This window comes from Tursiops truncatus, chromosome 16 (genome assembly GCF_011762595.2).
Source record: "Tursiops truncatus isolate mTurTru1 chromosome 16, mTurTru1.mat.Y, whole genome shotgun sequence".
In the NCBI taxonomy this organism is placed as follows: Eukaryota; Metazoa; Chordata; class Mammalia; order Artiodactyla; family Delphinidae; genus Tursiops; species Tursiops truncatus.
The window spans coordinates 44,009,509-44,018,989 of record NC_047049.1 but is presented as its reverse complement, the minus strand read 5'-3'; the positions used below and the strand labels follow the sequence as shown (position 1 = coordinate 44,018,989).

The following is a 9,481-nucleotide window of genomic DNA, read 5'->3' as shown; positions in this document are numbered from 1 at the left end:
TCCCTAAGCTCTGCTACCACCAGTGTCTCTCACATAGGATCATTTCTTCCTGTAACAGAATAAGCGCTACCTCAGAAGCTAGGCGGGAAAGTGATCATAGCTAATAAGTAACCGGCAGCAATGGATGTGCAGGACTCCATGAGCATCCCACACTGGGCACAACTCAGAGATAAGATACTCTGCCCACTGTAGAGAAAACAAGCTCGTGAGTATTTTTTTTTAATTGAGCAAACTTTAACTGACACTTAAATTGTGGTACAGAAATATATTTCAACTGATTTAAATCCAACACCGTGAGGGGAGAAATTATGGTACCAAAAATTCCCTCTTCAATAATACTAAGATTAATTTATATCGCTATTCAATATACAGTTTTCTCTTTTCTAGGCTTTGCTGCATACCAATGTGTGCAGTTTTTCAACATTAGATAGAATTCCTGAACCTGTTAGGAAAAAATCAGACTTTGAGCCAACAAATGTTATCATACCTACTAGGATATCTACTAGGATTTTGTTCAAGAAAAAAATTCACTCTGAACATTAGTCCTCAAAATAGGACACTGGAACATTAGGTTAACTAACTACAGAAGTTAATTAGGTTAACTTCTGTGCTAACTACAGAATCAAGCTGATCACGTCGATTGAAAGCTTCTTAAGTGAAACTTTCAATCAACAACATGCTTAAGTCAAAACAGTATTCCAGCCACTTGATTTCAAGCAAAGTAGATTTTTTGTTTAGAAACACTAAAGAAGTGTGGTTCATTTGTAAATACAGAAGGAACAAAACATCACTGCATCAACCCAAAAAGAATCAAAACAACATTTTGAGGACAAGAAGAAATACAAAATTTAGTCAACTTTGCTGTTCTCTCGGCTGCTCAAATGCCACAATATCTGCAAACATAGCTAAAAGATGCTAACTCTTGAAAGCCTATATTTCCAGGCATTTCTAATTGACTACTGGAATTCTGTATATTATGTTTTATGAAGAGCATTCTGCTTCCCTGTGTATATATCTGAATAACCTGGACAGCTCTCATTCTAGCAGTCATTCACTTGATCCTATGAAGCCATGGTGAAGGGAACATCACACTGAGAGACACAGATGAAGTCAGAACACTATCATATGCATCACAAAGTCACAGGATTTTAAGTCACAAGGTGAAAAAGACATTGATTCTGCTTTAAACCAAAGTTTACAAGAAACTGTCACTGGAAATTCATGGAAATGGCTGCTAATGTAAAACTTAAAGTGAATGATCCAAGCCAGCTTGACTTACTGAATCCAGTACAGCCTTTATGCTAAATCTCCCTGCTAATAAACTGGGTGATAAAAAATAAATAAATGAATCGTTGCATACCACTACTTCACACGTTAGTAAAGGCACAGTGCTCATGAGAAGCTAATCTCATATACTGGGAAGCACAGGATGGCAAATGGTTTCTGTACAGTCATGTCAGTACATCTACATCCCAATCTACAACACTCTATGGGTCATCCTTGATAATCAACTAATGAAGTTTATTTTGTCACTATCTTCCAAAAGAGCCCATGCCACTTACAAGGAAGCCAAATTCTCTTAACCTTAAATGAATATTAAGCCCAAGATCTACCCCAGCTTCCCCTATGGGTAATAAGATTAGTATAAATCGGGCTTCCCTGGTGGTGCAGTGGTTGAGAATCTGCCTGCTAATGCAGGGGACACGGGTTTGAGCCCTGGTCTGGGAGGATCCCATATGCCGCGGAGCAACTAGGCCCGTGAGCCACAACTACTGAGCCTGCGGGTCTAGAGCCTGTGCTCTGCAACCAGAGAGGCCGCGATAGTGAGAGGCCCGCGCACCACGATGAAGAGTGGCCCCTGCTTGCCGCAACTAGAGAAAGCCCTCGCACAGAAACGAAGGCCCAACACAGCAAAAATAAATTAATTAATTAATAAACGCCTACCCCCAACAGCTAAAAAAAAAAAAAGATTAGTATAAATCCACAGTGTAACTGTGTATTGCTTTATTTGAGGGGTGCAGGGGAGACACCCAGGTAAGAAAAAAATCAATTAAAGGACTAGGAATGTAAGGAGCAATAATGTTAAAATAGTAAAATACAAAAAATGAGTAACTGCAATCATTTTCTTAGGAGGACTTGATTCGTGGAAGAAAAACTAATTGGTTTACGAAAAACATCTGTATGAAGTAGAAATTGGTTTCAATAACATTAGTAGAGAATACATTCTAGAAAGTAACAGTAACTAGAATGTACAAATTCTGACCGCAATTTAATAGAACAATCCCAGATGGTTAGGCTGAGGCCAACACCTAATGAGGACAAAACCTCTGTCTATGGGAAATTTTGGTTGATACCTGGAGAAATATTACACTGTGCATAAACCAAAGTGAATTGTTTTCACAAGTGTTATAAAGTTTCATATAGTAAAGGGTTTTTCTATATGCACTTCAGTTTCACAGCAAGAGTGGTATAGAATACCTAAACACACAAGAGACCATTCATGCAAGATATCTCACTCCTTGGTATAATAACGCATACAATCCAAAATGATTACACTGTCATCACATCTAGGGCTTTCTGCAACTACAAGGTAGTGGTTGTAGAAAGCATGGACCTCAGTATCAGCTGCGGGCCCAGCCATCACCTTCTATACGTTTTCTTTTTGCATTTTTACTTCATTTTTCTTAATTCTGCTGTTATTACCGTTTCTTAGCAAAACTGGTAAAAACAAAATTGTAATCACTGAACATAGCACTCCTCTGGTAATCAAGGCATTTAAAACTTTCAATCTTGTGGGACAAAGAAAGCACTGTTGACAAACAGGGTAATCAAAAATTTTCCTGGCATAAAACCCCACAACTTTCTTAATCAGGTCATTATAAGAGTTCATATGAAGTTTGTTTCAAAGCTGCCTGAGAAAATTCTGGTTCTGGAGTGGCGTGAATAGCCCAGCAAGTTCCCTATGATTTCATTCCACTCACTGAATACCCACAAGGATTGAACTGTGTGACATCAATGACAGAACCTAGCACGAGTTCTACTCTCATTAATGACATCTTTGCAGTAACACCATCTTTCACGTAAAATTAGTCCATAACTTCTGGGTCAAGCTCACTCATCAGTATTTCCTGGGTTTGATCTAGCTGACTGATTACCCAGCTCTCTGGAAAATCCAGAGTATACCACTATGAACAGTCAGAGTTCATCCGTCCTATACAATAAGCTGTTCCATTGGGAAAAATTATATTAAGAAACTATTTCTTCCTGGAAATTCCAGTGTGGGTTCCCTTGGTGAGAAAGCTTCATGAAATTCTTAGGAGAATAAAAGAAGCTTTGAATTGAATCGAAACCGTTGTAATTTCTAGCAAGCTTCAACAGGGGAACCAGTGCTTTCAGCAGAAGGTGGTACCACACATCTTCAAAATGAAACATCTCTTGGAGACAAAAATGTTATTCTCACTGAACACATAAGCTTCCTGCTTGTCAGTTTTTGCCACACTCATGACTGACCACTAAACATCCTTCAAAAGTATGTCCCACTGGGATCATGGGGTGGTTTGAAGATTCCCCAGATCCTTGGTTTGTGACAGGTTGCTGCCAGGAGAACTAGAAGTCCAGCAGCTTCTTGCTTCCTTCGGAAAAAAAATGTGCGGCTTCCATCACCAGGAGATTAGCAAATAATTAACAACCACAGAAAATCAACTAAATCTCTTCTCCCATTGCTGCCAGTGCCACCAATTACTCCAACTGTGTTACCAAAGTTCAGTCTCCTTTTCTGCTTTAATTTTATATTGACTCTTTTTTAAGGAAAGCATTAATAAAATTTACCAGGCCTTTTTTGTTTCTGGAGTGCAGAGAGAGACGAAAGTTGATCACGAGTCTGCTGGAAACAGAGGCAGATAAAATTCAGTGTCTCAGAGTCCCCTGTTTGCCATCAGAGGGAGTAGAGACAGCAGCTAGCTAAGTGAACAACCTGTAATAGGGGCGGAGCGGGTGCGCAGCCACTAGTGCAACCATTAGTGTGCCACCGTTAGCACGAGACCCGTAGGGCAGTGGTTAGAGGTCCCGCTCTGCCAACAGTCAGCCTGGCAGTGGTCCTCGCGGCAGCAAGTACAGTGAGAAGCATGTCACAGCCTTCTCCCTGGGGCCCTCCAGGCCCTCTGGCCTCAGGCCAGCGGGTGAGCTGCGGGCCCAGGGACAGGCTGAGGGCTGTGTCCTGCAGAGCTCCAGAGTCCTTGCCAGGGCCGCCCACTGGCTGGGCCCAGACCTTGAAGCAGCCCAGAACCTCTCCCCCATCCCCACCTCCAGGACCTAATGGCAGCAGCAGTCTCCATGGGTCACAGTCCGTGGAGGCCTCAGCAACTGGACTACATGGGCACTGCCATTAGGGTAATAGCTTCAGTCTCTCCATTCAAGTTGCAAAAATTGGTCCAGCTTAGATCAGTTGTCTACCGCTAGGAGGTGGCCAGAGGTCAGGGTTAAGTTGCAAAGACACTGCACATCATTACCTCAGATCCACCTCTGTAGTTGGGCAACTGTTCTCAAAAAAGGGCAATTGTTGTGAGCTGGGAATTAACCTGATTGGTGTTTGCTACAATATGTATTTCTATTGCTCCTATACAAATGATTCTCTCCGGTTTAAATGAAAACCCTGAGGGCTGGTCCTGGGACCTGGCTCCCTCAGTGATGATAGCTGGGCAGGGTCTGGGGACCTGGCCCTGAGGGTGCTTCCAGCTGAGATCTGCCTCTTCAGCCGGACCTGGGCACTGGCAGGAGGACCCAGACTGGATGCTGGACGAACGCTCCCAGGCAGGGTAACTGGACGTGCAGGGAGGGACCCCTTCCTCTTAGCCAGGGCCTGGACCTCAGAGGATGAAAGTTGAGCCTTGGGACCTTGCCCTTTCTTGTCAGAACAGAGAATAACATTTGTTTTGGTGGAGGTTTACAGGAACATCATGACCTGACCATGACCTGACCTCAAGAACAGAGGATCTGACACCAAGAAGTCTGCAACAACTGACCACGCCCCTCCTTCACCTTTCCTATAAAAGGGCTTTGATGAAAGCTTTCGAGGAGTTCAGGGTTTTTAAGGCATGAGCCACCCGTCTCCTTGCATGGCCCTGCAATAAACCTTTCTCTGCTCCAAACTCCGAAGTTTTGGTATTGTTTGGCCTCACCGTGCGTCGGGCACACAGACTTGCATTCAATAACACATCCAAGGTCACACAGAGATTTTGTACTGGGCCTAGAACAAGGGTCTTCTCATTCCCAGTTCATCCTCTCTCACCACCAGAGCATAAAGCATCCCTATTCCTGAAGGTAATACCCTTTCAAACACCAACAGTATACAACTGAACATGGCCTGGTGAAACCTTGTCATACCTTGTTCACACTCACCCATGCAGAGTGGATGGAAAGCAACAAAATACCTGCTCCTGTCTGATTGTGACGCTGGACAATCAGACAATCGGAATCCTTACCTGTGAGGAGTAGACCTCCTTTCTGACCTCAAAGAGATCTTCATTTTCTGAGACTTTCTGCCCCATGTCCCATCCATAGTCAATCCCTCTCCTTTTTATTCCCAAAATGAGCAGCTCCAGAATAAAGGAAGGAGTCAGTGCACAGGGTTGTGTGTGTTGAGAGGGATCAGGGAATGGTGGAGAGTAAACGGTGTGAGGAAGGAAAATCAGGCAGACCTCAGAGGTTGCCCTCCTTCCCCTGGGCGGAGAGACTGGCCAGGATGGCAGCACACTGGGGGTCCCAAGTGCACCCTGGAGCAGAACGGAAACGACGCGGGGATCTCCCAATGCCTTCCTTTTGCTCTTAAGTCTCCCCACCCGACATGTCCACATCTCAAAACTCAGCAGTCCCTAGCACAGCGTAGGCTCTTCACGACAGGTTGTGCTTGGCCTTTCCACAGAGCTGTAGGATACAGACGCCCCGATGCCTCTCCGGGGTCAGAGTACCTACCGGGCCTGTCTCAGGAATACGAGGTGCTGCTGTGAAACACACAGTGCTCTACAAATGCAAGGATGCTGTTACAGAAGGATACTGAGGGTTAAGCAATGAAAGGGTAGCCTGCTAGAATATTTTAAAGCGCGCGTACGAACATCCATGAGGCTGGTGCTTGCAGGGAGGGAACGGCCACAGCCATGCTTGTGAGGCCTTGACTTTGACCCTTTCTGGAGCCCACTAGGCCTCGCAGACATCAGGGTGCTCTCCTTCCTCCTTCCTCCCTCCCTGACCAGTCCAGTCATTCTTGGTCCCCTCCCTTCACCCAGGCCATGCGCAGCACACAGGGCCTCTGCGGGTTGGAAGGGTCTGCCGGGCCTGAGACTTCCAGACTCTGTGGAACAACGCCTGTCCTCCTCAGACGGGCAGGATAGACCCCGACACTGCAGGGAAACCAGTGTGTGTGTCTCCCGGAAGTGAGGACTTGGTGCCCCCAAACAAGAAGAGTCAGTCAAGATGTCTCTCCTTGCCCAGGTTTTTATGGGCATCTCAGGGCAGAGAAGAGGGCTGGGGGTGTAACATGTCTCTCTCTGTTCCTCTGATTAGCCTCCTACACTCCCTGATGAGGACTGGAGTGAGGGGAGGGGAGGAGTACAGGGCCGAAGAGGTGAGACTGTGCTTTTCAGGAATTTACTGCAGCCTCTTTTGTTTTGCCAGAAATAAGTTTAATCAATTTCGCCCTTTTATTTTTTTTAAGGAAAATCCTCCCATGAGAGATTTTACAAGACCTGGCATGTGAAGGTTTGCTCTTTGATTCCTTTAAAAGGTATTCACCCCAGTGCACAACTTCATTCTCTCGAATATTTCCATCAAGTAATTAACAAATGACAAACAAATCCAAAGAGATGGTGAATCATTACATCTTCCAAATGCTGGTGTCTGGGACACCTGAGGCCCCCTTTGTACACTCTGGGTTTCAGTAGTGCCAGAAGTAGACCTTGATCTATTGTTTTTTTAATTTATTTATTTTGGCCTGCATTGGGTCTTTGCTGCGTGCGGGCTTTCTCTCTAGTCGCGGTGAGTGGGGGCTACTCTTTGTTGCGGTGCGCAGGCTTCTCACTGCAGTGGCTTCTCTTGTTGCGGAGCATGGGCTCTAGGTGTGTGGGCTTCAGTAGTTGTGGATCGTGGGCACTAGAGCGCAGGCTCAGTAGTTGTGGCACACGGGCTTAGTTGCTCCACAGCATGTGGGATCCTCCCGGACTAGGGCTCGAACCCATGTCCCCTGCATTGGCAGGCAGATTCTTAACCACTGCGCCACCAGGGAAGTCCCAGATCTATTGTTTTTAAATCAAGTAATCTAGGTTTTTAAAAAATAATTCAAAGTAGACAGAAAAAAATCTTGCATAATCATTTTGTAGTAGTATCCCTGCCAAGTCAGTGGGCAATGACAGCTTCCCAGGGCTCTTATCTGCCCAAAATTACTCTTACCTATCCCAAATTAAAGGAAGTTTCCATTTCAGCAAGTTGGAACAATTCAGAGAAGAAGCAATGACCTGAGCTTTGGCAAAGAAAATTAGAAGTGGGTCCTTCTTCATTTCTTCTTTTAACCAACGTTCTCTTCCCCTTTGGATTTTATAAGAGCCACACACCACTCCAGAGATCCCAAGCCAATCTCCACTTATTTATGGGAGAAAGACAGAATCAACCACATGATGGAGAAAATCTCAAATGTCCCTTACTTCTGTTCAAGTACACATGAAGCTCCTTCAAGGTCCATACACTGTGCCAAACCCAGAGGTTGGGGATGGGGAGGAGGAAGTCAGATACGGATAACAACAAGGTCTTCCTTCTAAGAGCTCAGCAGTCCAGTGAGAAAGCAAGCACAAGATACAAGGTCCAGGACTTCCCTGGCGGCACAGTGGTTAAGAATCCACCTGCCAATGCAGGGGACATGGGTTCGAGCCCTGGTCTGGGAAGATTCCACATGCCGCGGAGCAACAAAGCCTGTGTGCCACAACTATTGAGCCTGCGCTCTAGAATCCATGAGCCACAACTACTGAACCCGCGTGCCACAACTACTGAAGCCCACGCACCTAGAGCCTGTGCTCCTTAACAAGAGAAGCCACTGCAATAAGAAGCCTGTGCACCACAATGAAGAGTAACCCCCACTCGATGCAACTAGAGAAAAGCCTGAGCGCAGCAGCAAAGACCCAATGCAGCCAAAAATTAATTAATTATTTAAAAAAGATACAAGGTCCACTGGGATATGGACAAAAAATTATGGGCATCTATGGGGGGGTGACTGATAAGATCTGGAAAAGCTGTTCGGGGAGATGGGATTAGAGCTGAGCCACTCAGCAGTGAGATGGTAGACTGGGGAAAAACATTTGCATGGAAGTAAAATAGGAGAATAAACCAATGCAGTAGAAATGTGGGGTGTAGAAATACTGAAATGTCCATAGCTCAGGAAGCAATGGTTTCCAACCAGCATCACTGACTATCACTCCATCCTTAGGTCTGGGGCATCTAGAAAGAACACCAAATTTACCAGCAACTATGATCCTTCTAGGCTCTGCTTACTGCACTGCTGATCTGAAAGTACCTGCAAGCTTCATCTGACCACTTAAAAAGCAATTTTCAGGCCCATGTCAGTGGCTCAATGGAGATATTGCAACATAGACTGCTTCTTCCTGAAGTCAGAGAAAGTTCGGCGCCAAGTAATGAATTGCAAAGGGAAGGTGCACTGATGCAGACAGAGATGCCTGAACAAAGGTACCTGCTAGAGGCTCTCCAGGTCTTCCACGGGTGTTTCTGCGAGGCTGCAGGTTTGCCATGGGGCTCTTGCATCCAGAACTGCTCTTGATAAGAGTTTTCTCCCTATGAGGAAAACATGATAAAAGACTACTGTAATTCCTATTTTTAAGTAAAGCAAACATATTAAAATAAGTTCTCACATAATTTATGATAAAATAGAATTGGTGAAACAGAAATTCATGAGCTATATGAGTAAGAAAGTTTACTGATTGTAATTTTGTCCCACCCAAAGTTTTCTCTTATTTTCAAGTAGTGGGCAATTTCTCTAGTGATTTCCAAAATGCTATCTCAGTTAGCTAAGTTTTGTTCAGTATAGCAACATTTTAATGCTGTATTCTTTAATTTTTTAATTTTTAATTCTTAAGGTATATTTTAAAATTTTTACATGTATTGCTAAATAAACAGTATATTTAAGAATAATTTATACTGGGGCTTCCCTGGTAGCTCAGTGCTTAAGAATCCGCCTGCCAATGCAGAGGACATGGGTTCGTGCCGTGGTCCAGGAAGATCCAACATGTCACAGAGCAACTAAGACCATGTGCCACAACTACTGAGCCTGCGCTCTAAAGCCCGCGAGCCACAACTACTGAGCCCACATGCCACAACTATTGAAGCCCACGCGCCTAGAGCCCATGCTCCACAACGAGAAGCCACTGCAATAAGAAGCCTGCACACTGCAAGGAAGAGTAGCACCCACTCACTGCAACTAAAGAAA

General features: G+C 44.8%; 1 pseudogene; it reads right to left on the bottom strand.

The window, feature by feature from the left end:
* Positions 1-2,684: 2,684 nt before the first annotated feature.
* On the bottom strand, positions 2,685-3,834 carry LOC101332833 (S-adenosylmethionine decarboxylase proenzyme 2-like; annotated as a pseudogene).
* Positions 3,835-9,481: the final 5,647 nt, after the last annotated feature.